The sequence below is a fragment of the Gadus chalcogrammus genome, chromosome 17, assembly GCF_026213295.1.
Source record: "Gadus chalcogrammus isolate NIFS_2021 chromosome 17, NIFS_Gcha_1.0, whole genome shotgun sequence".
NCBI lineage: Eukaryota > Metazoa > Chordata > Actinopteri > Gadiformes > Gadidae > Gadus > Gadus chalcogrammus.
This window is the reverse complement of record NC_079428.1, coordinates 19,241-39,998: the sequence shown is the minus strand read 5'-3', so window position 1 is coordinate 39,998 and position 20,758 is coordinate 19,241. Positions and strand designations below refer to the sequence as shown.

The 20,758-nt window shown below is 45.8% G+C and overlaps 1 long non-coding RNA gene across 6 annotated transcripts; it reads left to right on the top strand.

The window, feature by feature from the left end:
- Positions 1 to 3,729: 3,729 nt before the first annotated feature.
- On the top strand, positions 3,730 to 8,831 carry LOC130370264 (uncharacterized). Of its 6 annotated transcripts, none has more exons than XR_008893001.1 (8): positions 3,730 to 4,256; positions 4,343 to 4,444; positions 4,781 to 4,902; positions 5,041 to 5,121; positions 7,047 to 7,125; positions 7,200 to 7,311; positions 7,538 to 7,625; positions 7,844 to 8,790. It is a non-coding gene; the product is annotated as an uncharacterized LOC130370264 (long non-coding RNA). The 6 variants fall into 6 exon arrangements; XR_008893000.1 differs by lacking the exon at positions 3,730 to 4,256 and having other exon boundaries at positions 4,306 to 4,444; positions 7,844 to 8,630; positions 8,780 to 8,831; XR_008893003.1 differs by lacking the exon at positions 3,730 to 4,256 and having other exon boundaries at positions 4,306 to 4,444; positions 4,786 to 4,902.
- The last annotated feature ends 11,927 nt before the right edge of the window (positions 8,832 to 20,758 follow it).

Here is a 20,758-nt window from a genome sequence, read left to right as displayed (position 1 = left end):
CTTGGCATTACAGCCATATTGCTTCAATATTACTTACAGAGCTGGAAAAACGAACTTGCTTGCCGATTACCTGTCCCGCCTTCCTGAACTTGCAGTTCCTGGAGAGGAGGGAGGTGATGTGACAGTTTGACCACTGTCCCTGTCTGTTTAACTGCCTATCAATAGCGCACATTGATGGATAGTGTATGAACAGCAAACCTTCAAGCATACAGTATATTCAAGCTATTTATTCAAGCAACACTCACAAACAATCTCTCCCTCTCATCATGGCTCTGTACTGCAGACTAAAAGAGTCAGGGTGGGGCTGAGGGCTTTAAATATGGCGTCAGGAAACACCTGCTGGCACTGATTGGCCCAATTTGGGCCAAACCAATTTTCCTTGTGTCAAAGGAGTACACTGGACATTGACATTGGACATTAATGAGCAACTAGCCTAAATGCACTTGTGAAAATCACTGATCTACAAGATGAAATGAACTTTAACACGCATGCTGTATTTTTGATGAGTTTATTCATGGTTGATTTGCAAAATGCCACAGTATTATAATCCCCCTGTTGATTGGGCCTGTCTAGTGGGAGGGGCCATGGGGTATAAAAGGGGTGAGCTGCTGTCTTTCTGAAAGTCTGCTGTATGCTGTTGCCAGAAGAGGTTGTCTGTGATGCTATCTACTGAGGTGATTATGCCATTATGTTGTAAATTATGGTTAAATGCATTCAGTGATTGAGTTTAATGTGCATTTATTTTACTCTGCAATAACTTGACTGGAACTTTAGATGTTTGGGGATAAACAGCATAGGAGTCAGGTAGCTATAATAAACCGTGTATTTCGTTTATTTAGATAAAGCATTATGAAAAAGTTTGAATGCGCAATAAAGCATCCACTGGGTAGGCTGGTAGACTGATCTATCCAGCACACATCTAGGAGGACACGCCCACTAGTGATGTCACAATGCTGCACATTTTCAAACCTGCTTGTAATGGCTAATCAAACTCACACCTGGTGGTATGAAAGGTCCCCTATAACCAGTGAATTAGTCTCTCTGGTCTCTTTGATGAAAGCTTCCTCCTCACACAAACACACTCACTCGCGCACACAGTAAGGTGAATTGAATAAAGATTTTTTTCGTTTTGAAGTATGAATCTAAATCAGTCAAATCAGACTCATCCCTTTAATTAAAAAAGCACAACTGATGTGATGTGTATGTTGAATATAAATCACTGATAATGTGTGAAGGGGATTGTAGTGGTTTAACTCATTTGAAATTTGGACCTTGAGTAAACTGTTCCTTCCTTCAAAGGTCTATCATGGATATTTAACTGAAGTTCTGTGAGTATCCCAACTTAACCATGAAGATGAACTGCAAACTGTAAGTCATTAATTTCTCATTACTCTTGGGCACATTGATGTATTTTTGCTTCCTGGTGAGTTAACCCGTTGGCTAAAGGTTGATCTGAGTAGTAAGGATGTTTTATTGGTTCATTGGTTTCTTAGGTGTTTGGTTTATGTTGGTTTTAATGTTTTTTTTAAAATGGTTACGAGATCCAAGTTATTGTTGTAAGCTGGAGTAATTGGTTGGGTTCTGATGTCTTAAGTCTTCTTTCCAGCTACTTTCCTGAGCTCTGCATCTTCAACACACGAGTGTTGCTTTACTGATGAGGGTGTGGTCTGAGTGAGCGGAGGTGCATACTGGGATACAGAGCTGTCTGAATTCTACAGGTCTGTAGGCACGCCCCCTCAGGGGAAACCAAGTGTTTCAGAAACCGTCGTGACGTCAGTTACATGGACTGGAATGTTCTTTAAGATGGAGACGGGATTCAGAAGGAGAAACGCCAGGGGGAGATGAGGGGGCTCCTCATCTCAACAGCTGAAACACAACTTCAGTCTGACAGAGAGAACCATGGAACACATTCAACAGTCCCCTCCATGCATCGTGAGTCCTCATGAAAAGTTTAATTTCCAAGAAGGTCTTATTTGGGGCCATCCCCATATGGATCCTGCTCCTCAAGAGCCAACCCCCCTCCACTGAGTGGTCTTCTGAAGAGATGACTTCCTTCCTGTCCTCAGGCTGATTAAAGCTGCACTGTTTGCATCTGTGAAGGCCCCTCATTCAGGAAACCACTGGACTACAAAGAAATGACTTCAGAAACGTTGAATCAACCTGGGACACATTTTGGAGACGCCAAGCATAATCCATCACCAATGTGGGACGCCACTGAAAAATGTTGCACACAATTAACTTCTCTGGAGACATTGGTTGTTCTGTTCTGGGTGCCCTGGCAGGAGAGCTGGGGTTGGATGATGGAACGTTATTTGGCATGAGGTTTTTACCCTGCATGATTGTTTGGCCTTTTATGGATCAGTGTTGTGTGTGTTTGGGTTTGACATGAGATGGATTTTTTTCAATGCTAGGGTTCTACTGTGTGTGTGGGTGTGTGTGTCTCCCACTCACACCTGGTATGGGGTTCTACGTGCCTGTCCTGGGTTCTGTGTGTGTGTGTGTGTGTGTCCGACTTGCTTTGACAGTGATAATGTTCATACGGGGGTCTGTGTGATTGGCTTGGGATATTGGAGTGGGCAAATAAATCATACCTGATGGACGGCCACACGTTTACTTAAGGGCCTCCAGTAGACATGAAGAGCCCTGAGCGATGCTCCGGAGCGAGATCCAACACACTGGGCAGGAAGGAGAGTATCCAAATCAAGGGTAAAAGGATGCAAGCGGCGTGTTCAGATCAGTGACTTCAAACTAGGACTACACCAATCAGGATCAATGGAGGATGGACACCAAAGGAATTCCACAAGGAGAGTGTGACGTTGGAAAGGGACCTAAATGGATATTCAAGATGACCTTCAGACCTGTAATGAGACGGCTCTTCCTACCAGCCTGGATTGATGGAGAGCCCTGTGGATCTTGTCTTGCTCTCAGTTGCACGTCTTCTCAGGCTGAACTCTAATTGTCTCGGACAGGACTAGCTGAACAATTGGTTCCCTTAAATCAGAACCAATCCGGGAACTCCATCTAGTGCGCTCTTCGAGCTGAAGTTGTGCTCTTCAGCTGAGGAGGTAAGGAAACCTTCACTGGGGCTTCAAGATGTAAAGAGGAGAATGTTTCAAAGTGTTCCATGGTACTCTGATGAAGACCGTTGGTGTGTTCCACTGGCTGAGAGGAAGAACCCACACATCTTCCTCTTGGCCTTTCTCCTCTCAGAATCCTGGCGCCATCTTGAAGGATATTCCAGCTCATGTAACTGATGTCACGACAGATTCACAAACACTTGGTTTCTCCTGAGGGGCGTTTCTATAGAACTGAAGACTTCAGACGGCACTGTATCCCAGCATGCATCTCTGCTCACTCAGACCACACCCCCATGAGTAGGATGCAACACTCTTGGGATGGAGATGTAGTGTTTTATAAGTAACGAGGGAGCAGACTAAGGGGATTAGAACGTAATGGAATGTCAAGTCTAAATCTTTAAACCATGAAGATGGTTGGAAAAGTCAGGAATTTGGCTTATTTTTAATATGGGCAGTCCTTTCACTCGGATGCTCACTTGAAATGTACATGCGTTGGCTGGCTGGCATGATTTGCTGTTGGTGATGAGGCGGTCAGGGTGACGTTGCAGGGCTATGGTCGGCTCTCTGTGAGCTCAACGTTTAGATTTTCTCTGGTTTGTACCCTGAATAATCTAGATAATTGTAAAATGTAGACACGGTTTGCATTGAATGATTCCAGGATTTTAGGTTTAAAGTTGTTGTGCATGGTAGTTTGGTTCTTCGTATGGTTTTGAGTGATTATAACTTGTACACACTGGGTGCATAATAATGTAATGTTACACTGAATAGTATTAATGACCAACAGCAACAAACAGATCCCCTCAAGGTAAGTCTGTTGGCTGTATTTTAATGAAGACCATCGCTGGACTTCAGGATCTTCCTCCGTTCAGCTCAAGGTGAGGCGTTTTTTCTTTGGTTGGTTCCGGCTGGAATGTTCGGATTCCAGTCGGACGGTTTGTGCTTCCCGCCGTGGAAGGTTCTGAGTGCGGTCACTTGATTTAGTCCCAATGGTTAGCATAGAAAGTTGTAGTCTTGACAACCATAAGAACACTGACACGAATTTCGTACAATATGTTAATTTCCGATGGTTGCGCCGTACTTTTAACCACGTTGACGGGACTCTCGCTGCGTACAAAACGGCGTTCTACTTGCGGCCCAATTTTTGGTGAAGGCTGAAAATCATTTCAAGGTGGAAGACAAGTTGAGTAAATTTGATTTAATATTGATACTGCTTAGTGTGCATTGTTACTTCACTGTTACTTGCTGATATAAACCTCCTGCTGTAGCTCAAAGGTGAGGCTGAGAGGCTTGGGACCGGAGGCTTGTGGTGCCAGGATGGACCGGAGACTGAGGCTGGAGACCAGGGGCCTGCAGCACCGGACCAGAGGGTAACCATCACCAAGCTCATCTGAAACACTAAAATCCTCAGAGGTTTAGGTCTGGTTTTGATCAACTTATGACTTTACATCTGTGCCAAGCTGTGATTTGAGTTAATTCATACCGGTTTTGTGTAGGAGTCAGATGAGCCATTATTGTTTCTGGTGCTGCTATGACCGTAGTGGATGAATTGCTGAACGCAAAAATCTGCAGACGTTGTCTAATTTAAGTGTTTAAATATGTTTTAAATTAGTCTTCCATTTTACAAGTGAACCTCAGATGCAGGAGGTGGGGTGTATTGCGCCCCAAGGTGATTTACTGCTGAGACCAAGTGTGTTTGTAACCAGACCAGGAATCCATGGCTGAAGGAGCTGATGGAGGCCCTGCCTGGTGGAGGAGCCATGCTGAAAGCCCTGCCTGGTGGAGGAGCTGACGGAGGCCCTGCCTGGTGGAGGATGTCTGTCGTGGGGTAGAAGTGACCATCACACTCACTGCCACTTCTCGTAGAATACCGCTACCACAAACCACCGGCGTTTTGTACCAATATACCAGACGACTACATCCGTTTTACCACACATTGAAGCAAGACTTCTGCTCTTTGTTCCAGACCAGGACTCTTTCTGAGGAGAGCAGATGGAGGAGCTGAGACGCTGGAGGACAACTAGGAATCAACCAACAAGGATTCCTCGTAAGTTTGTATTTGCTTACATGGTTGAACTAAAGGGCAAAATAGAGCTGTTACTTTGACATGCGTTAACAAACTACCGCTGTGTTTTCTTACTAGAACGTGTTTCTGGAGCGGAGGCGAGCTGATGGGGGAGCCGTGAATCTGGAGGATGACGTCACTCTACCAACAAAGATTGTAAGTTTGTATTAACCTGTATCCACAAAGTGGAAATAAAGGGCTTAAAATTAAGACAAACTACAAGTTTGTTACCAGACATTGGGACCAGACTTGCGCTTTTTGTTTCAGACCAGGACTCTGGCTGAGGAGAGCTGATGGAGGAGCCATAAAGTAAGCAGAGTGGACTTAATGCAGGATTAGTTTGTCCAGTAGAAGTTAAGGCGTACTAGTACTGTGGTTGGTTACCAGACAAACTACAGCTGCTACTTTGTAACGCGCCATTAGATCCCAACTACTCCTGTGTTTGTGACCTTACATTAGAGACCAACTACTACTGTGTTTGTGACCTTACAATAGAGACAAATTACGTTTGTAACCAGACCAGGAATCTGGAGGACTGACGGAGAAGCTGTACATCTGGAAGGCAAATCCTGAGGACGATCAGGACTCTACCATCAAGGATTCCTCGTAAGTTTGCATTATCTGGATATAGTGGACTAGGTAGGGGGTTGGGGGTTCAACTCTCAAACCAATGGTGCCGGGTTCAAGTCCTCAGAATACAGTGATACGTCCTTGAGCAAGGCGCCCTAAAGCCTGCCTGCTCCTTAATGACGTCTCTTTGGTTCAGATAATGTTGCATCTTTTGAATATTGAACCTAATCAATGTCCTTGTTTTGTCCGGGCAGACACACATGAGCTGAACCTCACCTGATCCTGTTTGGTCGGGGGCAGACGCACCTGAGCTGAACCCCACCTGATCCGGACATCCTGCTGGTCCCGTCTCCTCAGTTCATCTGAGCCTCTTCCTCCAGAAGACATGCTGAGCTCGGCGGTCTGAGGCTGATGTATCAATGACCTCCAGTGGGAGTGATCTTCTTGACCCCACATGTAGCCGTGTGCTTCCACACGCCTTTCCCTCACGTCTGTCACTAACCTCATTACTTCACTACTCTCTACTCCTTCTCCTTCTTCTTCCTTCTCCGTGGTTCGAACCTTTACTCTGAAGGAGAATCTCCTTGAACCTTTACACTGAAGGAGCGTCTTCCTGTCCTCAGAGGGTTCAGCGTTAGGGTTGAGAGTCAGGGTTTAGAGTCAGGGACAGAGCTGGTCAGGGAGGGCTGGTTTTACATAAACCTTTTCACTTGCTTTCTGAATGGTGGTGACATTTTGAAAAGATTAATTTGGGAAAATGTTTTCCTCTTTTTTTGCTTTACAAAAATATGTATTAAACTTCTGTGTTTGTAACCAGACCAGGTATCCATGGCTGAAGGAGCTGATGGTGGAGCCGTGCTGAAAGAGCGGATGGAGGAGCCGTGCTGACGGCCCTGCCTGGTGGAGGAGCCGTGCTGACGGCCCTGCCTGGTGGAGGAGCCGTGCTGACGGCCTTGCCTGGTGGAGGAGCCGTGCTGACGGCCCTGCCTGGTGGAGGATGTCTGTCGTGGGGTAGATGGAGCCTGACTCTGTGACATCACACTCACTGCCACTTCTCGTAGAATACTGCTACCACAAACCACCGGCGTTTGTAACAATATACCAGACGACTACATCTGTTTTACCACATGTTGAAGCAAGACTTCTGCTGTTTGTTCCAGACCAGGACTCTGTCTGAGGAGAGCAGATGGAGGTGCTGAGATGCTGGAGGACAACTAGGAATCGACCAACAAGGATTCTTCGTAAGTTTGTATTTACTTACATGGTTGACCTAAAGGGCAAAATAGAGCTGTTACTTTGACATGCGTTAACCAACTACCGCTGTGTTTTCTTACTAGAACGTGTTTCTGGAGCGGAGGCCAGCTGGTAGGGGAGCCGTGAATCTGGAGGATGACCATCACTCTACCAACAAGGATTGTAAGTTTGTATGAACCAAAACAAAGGGGAAATAAAGGGCTTAAAAATCTCTCAAACTATATGTTTGTTACCAGACTTTAGGGCCAGACTCGCGCTGTTTGTTCCAGACCAGGACTCTGGCTGAGGAGAGCTGATGGAGGAGCCAAGACTCTGTAGGACGACATCACTCCACCAACCAGGATCCTCGTAAGTTTGCCTAAAAAAAAAAGAGTGGACTTGTTGTAACGCAGGATTAGTTTGTCCAGTACAAATTACGGCATACTATCGTGTTTGTTTACCAGACAAACTACAGCTGCTACTTTGCTACGCGCCATTAGAGCCCAACTACTCCTGTGTTTGTGACCTTACATTAGAGACCAACTACTACTGTGTTTGTGACCTTACAATAGAGACAAATTACGTTTGTAACCAGACCAGGAATCTGGAGGACTGACGGAGAAGCTGTACATCTGGAAGGCAAATCCTGAGGACGATCAGGACTCTACCATCAAGGATTCCTCGTAAGTTTGCATTATCTGGATATAGTGGACTAGGTAGGGGGTTGGGGGTTCAACTCTCAAACCAATGGTGCCGGGTTCAAGTCCTCAGAATACAGTGATACGTCCTTGAGCAAGGCGCCCTAAAGCCTGCCTGCTCCTTAATGACGTCTCTTTGGTTCAGATAATGTTGCATCTTTTGAATATTGAACCTAATCAATGTCCTTGTTTGGTCCGGGCAGACACACATGAGCTGAACCTCACCTGATCCTGTTTGGTCGGGGGCAGACGCACCTGAGCTGAACCCCACCTGATCCGGACATCCTGCTGGTCCCGTCTCCTCAGTTCATCTGAGCCTCTTCCTCCAGAAGACATGCTGAGCTCGGCGGTCTGAGGCTGATGTATCAATGACCTCCAGTGGGAGTGATCTTCTTGACCCCACATGTAGCCGTGTGCTTCCACACGCCTTTCCCTCACGTCTGTCACTAACCTCATTACTTCACTACTCTCTACTCCTTCTCCTTCTTCTTCCTTCTCCGTGGTTCGAACCTTTACTCTGAAGGAGTGTCTCCTTGAACCTTTACACTGAAGGAGCGTCTTCCTGTCCTCAGAGGGTTCAGCGTTAGGGTTGAGAGTCAGGGTTTAGAGTCAGGGACAGAGCTGGTCAGGGAGGGCTGGTTTTACATAAACCTTTTCACTTGCTTTCTGAATGGTGGTGACATTTTGAAAAGATTAATTTGGGAAAATGTTTTCCTCTTTTTTTGCTTTACAAAAATATGTATTAAACTTCTGTGTTTGTAACCAGACCAGGTATCCATGGCTGAAGGAGCTGATGGTGGAGCCGTGCTGAAAGAGCGGATGGAGGAGCCGGGCTGACGGCCCTGCCTGGTGGAGGAGCCGTGCTGACGGCCCTGCCTGGTGGAGGAGCCGTGCTGACGGCCCTGCCTGGTGGAGGAGCCGTGCTGACGGCCCTGCCTGGTGGAAGAGCCGTGCTGACGGCCCTGCCTGGTGGAGGATGTCTGTCGTGGGGTAGATGGAGCCTGACTCTGTGACATCACACTCACTGCCACTTCTCGTAGAATACTGCTACCACAAACCACCGGCGTTTGTAACAATATACCAGACGACTACATCTGTTTTACCACATGTTGAAGCAAGACTTCTGCTGTTTGTTCCAGACCAGGACTCTGTCTGAGGAGAGCAGATGGAGGTGCTGAGATGCTGGAGGACAACTAGGAATCGACCAACAAGGATTCTTCGTAAGTTTGTATTTACTTACATGGTTGACCTAAAGGGCAAAATAGAGCTGTTACTTTGACATGCGTTAACCAACTACCGCTGTGTTTTCTTACTAGAACGTGTTTCTGGAGCGGAGGCCAGCTGGTAGGGGAGCCGTGAATCTGGAGGATGACCATCACTCTACCAACAAGGATTGTAAGTTTGTATTAACCAAAACAAAGGGGAAATAAAGGGCTTAAAAATCTCTCAAACTATATGTTTGTTACCAGACTTTAGGGCCAGACTCGCGCTGTTTGTTCCAGACCAGGACTCTGGCTGAGGAGAGCTGATGGAGGAGCCAAGACTCTGTAGGACGACATCACTCCACCAACCAGGATCCTCGTAAGTTTGCCTAAAAAAAAAAGAGTGGACTTGTTGTAACGCAGGATTAGTTTGTCCAGTACAAGTTACGGCATACTATCGTGTTTGTTTACCAGACAAACTACAGCTGCTACTTTGTTACGCGCCATTAGAGCCCAACTACTCCTGTGTTTGTGGCCTTACATTAGAGACCAACTACTACTGTGTTTGTGACCTTACAATAGAGACAAATTACGTTTGTAACCAGACCAGGAATCTGGAGGACTGACGGAGAAGCTGTACATCTGGAAGGCAAATCCTGAGGACGATCAGGACTCTACCATCAAGGATTCCTCGTAAGTTTGCATTGTCTGGATATAGTGGACTAGGTAGGGGGTTGAGGGTTCAACTCTCAAACCAATGGTGCCGGGTTCAAGTCCTCAGAATACAGTGATACGTCCTTGAGCAAGGCGCCCTAAAGCCTGCCTGCTCCTTAATGACGTCTCTTTGGTTCAGATAATGTTGCATCTTTTGAATATTGAACCTAATCAATGTCCTTGTTTGGTCCGGGCAGACACACATGAGCTGAACCTCACCTGATCCTGTTTGGTCGGGGGCAGACGCACCTGAGCTGAACCCCACCTGATCCGGACATCCTGCTGGTCCCTTCTCCTCAGTTCATCTGAGCCTCTTCCCCCAGAAGACATGCTGAGCTCGGCGGTCTGAGGCTGATGTATCAATGACCTCCAGTGGGAGTGATCTTCTTGACCCCACATGTAGCCGTGTGCTTCCACACGCCTTTCCCTCACGTCTGTCACTAACCTCATTACTTCACTACTCTCTACTCCTTCTCCTTCTTCTTCCTTCTCCGTGGTTCGAACCTTTACTCTGGAGGAGTGTCTCCTTGAACCTTTACACTGAAGGAGCGTCTTCCTGTCCTCAGAGGGTTCAGCGTTAGGGTTGAGAGTCAGGGTTTAGAGTCAGGGACAGAGCTGGTCAGGGAGGGCTGGTTTTACATAAACCTTTTCACTTGCTTTCTGAATGGTGGTGACATTTTGAAAAGATTAATTTGGGAAAATGTTTTCCTCTTTTTTTGCTTTACAAAAATATGTATTAAACTTCTGTGTTTGTAACCAGACCAGGTATCCATGGCTGAAGGAGCTGATGGTGGAGCCGTGCTGAAGGAGCGGATGGAGGAGCCGGGCTGACGGCCCTGCCTGGTGGAGGAGCCGTGCTGACGGCCCTGCCTGGTGGAGGAGCCGTGCTGACGGCCCTGCCTGGTGGAGGAGCCGTGCTGACGGCCCTGCCTGGTGGAGGATGTCTGTCGTGGGGTAGATGGAGCCTGACTCTGTGACATCACACTCACTGCCACTTCTCGTAGAATACTTCTACCACAAACCACCGGCGTTTGTAACAATATACCAGACGACTACATCTGTTTTACCACATGTTGAAGCAAGACTTCTGCTGTTTGTTCCAGACCAGGACTCTGTCTGAGGAGAGCAGATGGAGGTGCTGAGATGCTGGAGGACAACTAGGAATCGACCAACAAGGATTCTTCGTAAGTTTGTATTTACTTACATGGTTGACCTAAAGGGCAAAATAGAGCTGTTACTTTGACATGCGTTAACCAACTACCGCTGTGTTTTCTTACTAGAACGTGTTTCTGGAGCGAAGGCCAGCTGGTAGGGGAGCCGTGAATCTGGAGGATGACCATCACTCTACCAACAAGGATTGTAAGTTTGTATTAACCAAAACAAAGGGGAAATAAAGGGCTTAAAAATCTCTCAAACTATATGTTTGTTACCAGACTTTAGGGCCAGAATCGCGCTGTTTGTTCCAGACCAGGACTCTGGCTGAGGAGAGCTGATGGAGGAGCCAAGACTCTGTAGGACGACATCACTCCACCAACCAGGATCCTCGTAAGTTTGCCTAAAAAAAAAAGAGTGGACTTGTTGTAACGCAGGATTAGTTTGTCCAGTACAAGTTACGGCATACTATCGTGTTTGTTTAACAGACAAACTACAGCTGCTACTTTGTTACGCGCCATTAGAGCCCAACTACTCCTGTGTTTGTGACCTTACATTAGAGACAAACTACTACTGTTTGTTACCTGATATTGGAGACAAACTACTCCTGTGTTTGTTACCTTGCATTAGAGCCCAACTGCTGCGGTGTTTGTTACCTTACATTAGAGACAAACTACTAACGTGTTTGTTACCTGATATTAGAGACAAACTACTACTTCGTTTGTTACCTTACATTAGAGACGAATTACGTTTGTAACCAGACCAGGAATCTGGAGGACTGATGGAGAAGCCGTACATCTGGAAGGCAAATCCTGAGGACCAGCAGGACTCTACCATCAAGGATTCCTCATAAGTTTGCATTATCTGGACAAAGTGGCCTAGGTAGGGGGTTGGGGGTTCAACTCTCAAACCAATGGTGCCGGGTTCAAGTCCTCAATACAGTGATGTGTCCTTGAGCAAGGCGTGCTAAAGCCTGCCTGCTCCTTAATGAATTATCTTTGGTTCAGATAATGTTGCATCTTTGGAATATTGAACCTAATCAATGTCCTTGTTTGGTCCGGGCAGACACACCTGAGCTGAACCTCACCTGATCCTGTTTGGTCGGGGGTAGACACACCTGAGCTAAACCCACCCTGATCCTGACATCCTGCTGGTCCAGTCTCCTCAGTTCTCCTGAGCCTCGTCCCAGTCTGATGGATCAATGACCTCCAGTGGGAGGGATCTTCTTGACCCCACTTGTAACCGTGTGCTTCCACACGCCTTTCCCTCACATCTGTCACTAACCTCACTACTTCACTACTCTCTACTGCTTCCTCTTTTCTTCCTTCTCTGTGGTTTAAACCTTTTATACTGAAGGCGCGTCTTCCTGCCCTCAGAGGGTTTAGCGTTAGGGTTGAGAGTCAGGGTTTAGAGTCAGGGACAGAGCTGGTCAGGGAGGACTGCTTTTACACAAACCTCTTGACTTGCTTTCGGAATGGTGGTGACATTTTGAAAAGATTAATTTGGTAAAATCTTTTCCTCTGCTTCCCTTTACAAAATTGTATCAAACTTCTGTCAAGTGTTTTTGTTTAAATATTAAAATCCCACATTGACTTCTACATGTTTGGTGCGGTTCATTTATTTGTCCTTTAACTTGGTTAATGTCAAGCTAAACTCCTGCAATACATTGATATACATGATTGTTATTCAACAATGTTCACATAATCCATTTTGTAAAAATAGGAAACCCCAATATTACTACTAAATTCAAGCCTATTCATGTATTTAAAGGCCCACTATGCAAGATCGGGAATTTCTTCGCTGTTTTCTTGGTTTGGCACGCACCTTTCTCTACACAGCGCCCCCTACAACTTCGTAGTAGATATTTTACAACACTGTCGTAACAACTCGTTGACGACCCTTCCCCATGCACTTCTACGCTAGCCATGTGCATTTGTTTTCAAAGAAGCCGGCGAATGCGTGGAGCTGTCATGCCAAATTTGTACCGGCTGCCAAATTTGTACCGGGCGCGTCATCCATACGTAATCCATTCCAAACCTGCCTGGCAACAGATGATCGCGTTGTCCGTTGCCTGGCAACGGACGATCGCGTCGAATGACGTGAAAGGTTCCCGAACATTCGCGAACCTTCAAGCTCGTTCATTCGCACTAGTCCGTTATCTGTATTGTGCTATTTCGTCCTTGACCTGCTTTAAACACTCAGTTTACTTGGTAAATTTGATTAAACAATTAAATACAATACAAATATAAAGTAAAAACAAGTGTTATCTAGCGATCCGTTTTCTGTATTATGTTATTTCGTCTTTGGCAACATGAGCGCAAATGTTTTTTGAAACCCGCTTTAAACACTCAGTTTACTAGCTAAATTTGATTAAACAATTCAATACAATACAAATATAAAGTAAAAACAAGTGTTATCTAGCCATCCGTTATCTGTATTATGTTATTTCGTCTTTGGCAACATGAGCGCGAATGTTTTTTTGAAACCTGCCCGGCAACGGACAACCCTTACGTAATCAGTTGTCCGTTGCCTGGCAAATTTGGCAGCCGGTACAAATTTGGCATGACAGAGCCATATCCGAAGTAGATGAAGTGCGGACAAGGTTATGCATTGTTAAAACTGTATTTGTATTGCAATAAACATAAATCCATCCTTTTTTATAGTTGACGGGGAGAATTTATATCCTAGATTATAATTGTTTTATTTTAGGTTGAACAGAACAATCAGTGTAAGAGTGTTGGCCAACGTAATAATCTAAATAAACAAGAACCTGGATTCGGGGATTCAGCCTGTATCTGGGGGACGAGACAGACGAACGGCAAAACACCCATGGAAACAAAGGAAATTAAACACACAGGGCTCACAACAAAATGGTTGAGCAAACACATTTGTACAGAGACTATCAACATCAAGAACACCACGAAGACAAAGTTCACCCAAGGGTACTTTTAATTTCAAAAGCAACACGGCCAAGTCTGCGTCTGATTTGCAGACTTCTTTTCCTTTCAGTTCACTCTATTCCTGAAAAGTTTGCCCAATGTTTACTCGTGTCTGGCCTCTCTGTCGGTCAGTCTCCCTTTTCTCTTATTCTGTTCCGCCGACATTGGGTTTCTCTGTCTCTTTTTAGTCGGCTGATCTATGATGAATGTAACAATCCCATTTAGTTACTTGTATTTATATCGAGCCGGTTCCGTGTTTGGGGGTCTGTGCCGTAAAGCAATTCGTTACTTCGCGAGACCCGAGACTCCCACGAGAGTGGGCGGCGGGTTGCCGGCAGAAAACTATTCCATTGCTCCGCCAAGATGCGCAAGGGGGAGTCGAAACAACGAACAATCGAAGAAAAATGTATAATAGAACCATCGCAATGACTCTTAGCCTGTTATATTAAGGTAAATCAAGCCAAAGAAGTTGCATAGTTCCCATTTCACTCGTGTCTGGTCTCTTTTCTGGTCCAACTTCTTTTTATTCTTCTTTTGTTCCACCGACAGTCGCCTCTTGGGTCCCTTATCAGTCGATTGATCCATGATGAATGCAACAATTGCCTCGCAACTGGCTGTTTATATCTAGCCGGTGCCATGTTTGGGGGTGTGTCTGTGCCGTAAAGCATTTTCGAAACTACAATCTGACTACATTTTCGAGGCGCGATTGGATACTTCCGCTGCGTCACATCCGGATTGTGTCGGTCCGAACAGAGCAAGTTCCATATGCGCTTTTTCCTTGGAGAGGCGACATGGGGCAATGACACACCCACCAAACGACCCAGATATAGTTGCAGAACCATCAGAATAACTCTCAACCTGCATAATTAATGTAATTTTGGCTAGAAAAGTTGCATAGTGGGCCTTTAACAATGTACATACTGCCCCGCAGGCCATTCTCTGCTACTACAACACGTTCAATCCAACAACCCGCCTCACATCAACGTACTATAGCTAGTTGGTTCAAACGGAAAATGTAGTTTGGTGTGAGACTGTTGCCCAGCAGAGGGAGCTGTCATACACCTTAATTATACAGGAATGTCTGTATTTACATTTTAAAATGTTCATGGGCGGGTCTAGTTTGTCTGCAAATAACTATGCCTCCAGCAACAGGATTGGTCGAAATATATGAAGTGAAAGAAATAAAAGCCCAGTTCACCAGATCTGAGGTCAGCTGCGGTCAGTTTTTGGCTCATGAATGTATTGAGTGAACGATGTCTGAGCTAAATATTAACCACCTGGAACTTGGTTTCCTGGAGCTCGGAGGACGGCAGGACGTGTGTTTACCTGGTCGAGTAGGCGCTGAACGCAGACATCCTAATCACAGACCCTGTGTTTAATTAGCCCTGAATATAATTTTTGGGTTAAAAAAATAAATAAAAGTAAAAATATTTATAAGTACTAGCCTAGTCTAGATAGTCCTTCTGGCAAGAGAATAAAAAGATTATGTTTAAAAACATTACCTTTTTACCACCTCAAGTGAATTAACCTATCCCCAGTCAGAATAGTGTGTGTAAAGTCTGTCTCACTTGTATTAATTTTACTCGATAACTCGAATAACTTGAACGGAACTTTAGACATTTGGGGATAAGCAGCACAGCAGTCAGGTAGCTATTTTAAGCTATAATAAACTGCGCATTTTGTTTATATAGGTGAAGCATTATGAAAAATGTTCATGCAAAATAAAGCATAGAAATCATTTTGGCATTTTCATTTTCCGTCTGGGCTAAGCCCCGGATGTTTATGAAACCTAGAAACACCCCTGGTGTTAGCTGAGAGTGAAAAGGATTTAAAGGATAACTACAAATAACCAATGTTAGGGAAATGGGTTTGTTTTGTTGCGCGTTTATGGATTATTTTTTTTATATGTATATATCGGCCGATATATCGGCATATCGGTTTTTTAAATCACAAAATATTCGTATCGGTATCGGCCTTAAAAATTCTATATCGGTCGGACTCTAGGGAGGACCATTGAATCATGTAGGGCTTGTACTAGCAGTGTTTCATATTTAACAGTGTTCGTTTGTTCAACGTTGTTATTGCACGCTTGCTCTCTCTTTATGTTTTCAGGTGGTACTAAAGGACCAGTAGGTGTCTCAACCTGCCCTACTCTACCTCTGTCATGAGTTTCGCTCCCTGCAGCTTCAGAGTACACTCTAAGTTTAGCAGCCATTACTTGCAGATCTCTCTGATTTTCCAGTCTTTTAAGTTCTTGTTTTTGAGCAGCTATTGCATCCTCCATTTGTACTTCTGCTTCTTTTGCGGCTAACTGCGCAGCATACTCTGCTCTTTTGACGGTGATGCTCTGCCGCTCTGATGAACAGCTTGACTTAAGGCTAGGGGCTGTACGGTCGATCACGGATGCCTCAAATATAGACTGTGCATACTCTCAATCAAGCACCATGTGAAGTCTAGCATTTTCACCCTTTTCATTGAACTCTTCTTGACCCACTTCAGTCATACGCACTTTCAATAGACCCATCAAATCTACTGTTACTGCTACACAAGAATCAATATTTCTTCGAATCTGATGAGGAGGTGCTAATTGCAATCGTATGTTTTCATATGCATCTTTAGATTAGATTAGATTAGATTCAACTTTATTGTCATTGCACAAGTAAGGACAACCAGTACAACGAAATACAGTTTAGCCTCTAACCAGTAGTGCAATCAATAAAACGTTTTTGTTAAAGCAGCGCTATAAGAATAATAATAATAATAATACATAGAACACAGATAGCAGATAGCAGCTGAATATAAAGTGCAGTAATACATAAATGGTTAATACAGTTAATACAGTTGATCCTCATTAATTGTAAAGTGCATAGGTAAAGTGCATAGGTGGTTTGAGGTAGTCAGACTGACCATAGTCCATGTTCTAGAAGGGGGGGGGGGGGGGGCTAGTGTAGGGTCTTTGTGTTGAGCAGTGTTGTAGTGTTGTGGAAAAAGCTGTTTCTGAGCCTGCTGGTGCGACTCCTGAGGCTCCTGTAACGTCTCCCGGACGGGAGGAGAGAGAACAGGTCATGCCTGGGGTGTGTGTGGTCCTTGATGATTTTGTTTGCACGTTTCAGACACCGTGAATGATGAAGATCAGTGAGGGCAGGGAGTGATGTGCCAATTATTTTCTGAGCAGTTTTAACGACTCGCTGTAGGGCTTTCCTATCAGCCATAGTGCAGTTACCATACCACACCGTGAAGCAGTTGGTGAAGATGCTCTCAACGGTGCAGCGGTAGAAGTTCCGGAGGATCTGAGGGGAGAGTCCAGCTTTTTTCAGTTTTCTGAGGAAGAAGAGGCGTTGTTGAGCTTTCATGATCAGAGTGGAGGTGTTGAGTGACCAGGAGAGGTCTTGTGAAATATGGACACCCAGAAACTTGAAGTTGGTGAACCGTTCCACTTCAGCCCCGTTGATGTGAATGGGTGAGTGTATGCTTGCCTTAGATTTCCGGAAGTCAAAAATGAGTTCTTGGGTTTTGGTGGTGTTGAGCACAAGATTGTTACTAGCGCCCCAAGCTGCCAAGTGCAGGACTTCCTCCCTGTAGGCTGATTCATCATTATTCCTGATCAGGCCGAGCACTGTTGTGTCGTCTGCGAATTTGATGATGGAGTTGGAGTTGTGAATGGGGGAGCAGTCATAGGTGAAGAGGGTGTACAGTAAGGGGCACACCAGTGTGTAGAGGAAGTGTAGTGGAGGAGAGGATGTTTAACCTCACCGTCTGTGGTCTGTTGATCAGAAAGTCCAATATCCAGTTGCAGGTGGATATGCTGATGCCAAGCTTGTGTAATTTCATGATCAGATCAGATGGTATGATTGTGTTGAAAGCTGAGCTGAAGTCGATGAATAGCAACCTAGCATAGGAATTGCTATTGTCCAGGTGGGTGAGGGCAGAGTGAAGGGCTGTGGATATGGCATTCTCAGTCGATCTGTTGGCACGGTATGCATACTGGTGGGGGTCTAATGCAGGAGGAAGGCTGGGCTTGAGGTGAGCTAAGATTAGCTTCTCAAGACACTTGGTGATGATGGGGGTCAATGCTACTGGTCGATAGTCATTCAGACACGCTGGGTTAGATTGCTTGGGCACGGGGACGATGGTGGTGGTCTTGAGGCACACGGGAACAACAGCCTGGGCCAGTGACAGGTTAAATATGTTGGTGAAGACTCCAGATAGTTGCTCAGCGCACGTTCTCCAAACGCGCCCAGGGATGCCATCCGGGCCAGCTGCCTTCCTTACATTCACCCTGCTCAGCACTGACTGCACGTCAGAGGCAGTAAATCTGAGGGGTTGTTCGCCAGGTGGTGGGGTAGTTTTGACAGGCGTAGTGCTGTTGTCACGGTCAAAGCGGGCATAAAAGTGATTACGCTCGTTAGCAAAGTCGGTAGTGGTGGTAAGGGGGGTTGAGTTTGATCTTCTGTAGTCTGTGATGGCCTGTATTCCTTGCCACATACACGTAACTTGATTTACAAGTCCCTCTACCGCATCCATCATGTCTGTGCGTCTTCAGTACAATCATTTTTAAGTTTGTCACGTGTAGTTATAACTTCCCTTTTCGAGCATTCATATAGCTTGGTGAATTTGTGCTCCCTTTGACCTATTTCTTGTTCCTTTAGTTCTAGCATTTTGGGGGTTGATTTTCTTTTCCTACTAGATTTTCTTTGCTCTGGGCCAACTGTTATTGAAGTGGCATCAGGTTGTAAACACTGTTCACCACTCTTGAGAGGATCTTCTAATTTATCACCTTCTGACTTTTCTCCATGAACTGATATCTTAACTTAAGATATCTATTTTAAACTTGTATAGGGTACACTCAAAATATCTTAATGAACTACATAAATGCTTAACTTGTATAGGCTACACTCAAAATATCTTAATGAACTAGTTAAACGCTTAACTTTAAATCAAAATGCAATGCCACTTTAAACAAAATGCAAAATAATGTAGGAACAATCATTAAGCTATTAATGTCTCTGGTAATATCAACTGATATATCAATCAAGTCCACTCTAATTTACAAATGTCCATACGTGACGTTCTCAAACTTCAGGGCAGCATGGTCAAACCTGATGTCGTCCGTTGTAGCCTACACCGAAGATCAGTCAGAAAGACCTTGTAGACTAGACTGGCATTGCTTGGCTTACTGCGGCGAGGTGGGATGAAGTCGTGCTGTTTGCGAACGTCGTTCTCAGCTGGCCGAGCCGAATCTTATCCTGGTGCAGGGTAGCTGCTTGCGAACGTTGCTCTCTGCTGGCCGAGCCGTGAAACAGCCGCGCCGCCTGTGGACGCCGCTCCCCGCTCGTCGAGTCGCGAAACCGGTGTGCTGCTTGCGAACGTCGCTCTCTGACACACGCGCCGGTCCTCTGCGAACGTGTCCCGTGTCCTTGCTCTCTGTCCAAGAGCCAACAGCCGATGAAAGCTGCTGTAGGCTAGGTCAACTCTGGAGCCGTGGTGTGAATGTTAGCCGGTTGTCAGCTACGTCGAAGCTCTCCTCCTTCTCCGATAGTAGACCACTCTCTCAACGTCTCTTACGCACTTTTATTCTGGTCCACTTGTTGTTGGCTTGAACTGAAAGCTAGGCTAACTCTTTCTACCTAGCCTAGGCCTACTTAGCCACATTCGCGGGTCGTTGTCACTGTAGCTGCATTGGTTCAATAAACGGCCACGCTTCATACTGATGTCTTCTTGAATATTTATTCTCTTTTAAACTCTCTCTCTAAAACGGTAAACTTTAATAAGCAGAAAAAACACTGTGACAGCGTTAGCGCCATAAACCTAATACAGAGTCCATCTTCTTCTGAAACCCATGTGTCCGTGACTGGTTTTATATCTCTGATGGCGCGTTTTCCCATAATTCCCTGGGATAGATATTTAAACAAACTCTTAACACAAAGCAATGACACAATATCTATTTTTAACAGTAAAACTTAAATCATGAATTCAACAAATAATAAAATCATGAATTAAACAATTAATGTAAATACATATTTAAATCTCTGTAATGTCCAGACTGTCTCTGAGACAGTTACACAGGTACTATCTGCCTCAGGGAAGGAGCTTTCTGAGCCGGTTGTAAACAGTCTACGCTGATTGGATACGGTTGAGGCGGGAGCCAAAACAATGAGCCGCTTTCCAAGAAGTCCCTCAGTTGGAACGCGCCTATGATGAACACACAGATACACACTGAACTGGTGCTCATTTATACCTCCTAGTTCAGCTGGACACAGTATTTATACATAGATATATATATATATATATATACAGCTCTCTAGTGGTAGGAGAAGGGGCCACCTCCTGCACCGCTTTAAGGGACAGGCTGCAGCCTGGCAGCCCACGTGTGGGAGGAGCCTAACCCGTCCCCTGGAGGACCTTATGGAAGCTGGAGCTCCTCCTCCGTCCGGACCTCCCCCTCTCCTCCGTCAGGACCTCCAACTCACATCCAACAGGACCTCCACCTCTCCTTCGTCAGGACCTCCATCAGGTCCTCCATCAGGTCATCCACCTCTCCTCCATCAGGCCCTCCACCTCTCCATCAGCACCTCCACCTCTCCTCCATCAGGACCTCCACCTCTCATCCATCAGGACATCCACCTCTCCTCCATCAGGACCTCCACCTCTCCTCCATCAGGACCTCCACCTCTCCTCCATCAGGACCTCCATCAGGACCTCCACCTCTCCTCCATCAGGACCTCCACCTCTCCTCCATCAGTACCTCCACCTCTCCTCCATCAGGACCTCCACCTCTCCTTCGTCAGGACCTCCAACTCTCCTCCATCAGGACCTCCATCAGGACCTCCAACTCTCCTCCATCAGGACCTCCATCAGGTCCTCCACCTCTCCTCCATCAGGACCTCCACCTCTCCTTCGTCAGGTCCTCCATCAGGACCTCCACCTCTCCTCCATCAGGACCTCCACCTCTCCTTCGTCAGGACCTCCACCTCTCCTCCATCAGGACCTCCACCTCTCCTTCGTCAGGTCCTCCATCAGGACCTCCACCTCTCCTCCATCAGGACCTCCACCTCTCCTCCATCAGGACCTCCACCTCTCCTTCGTCAGGACCTCCACCTCTCCTCCATCA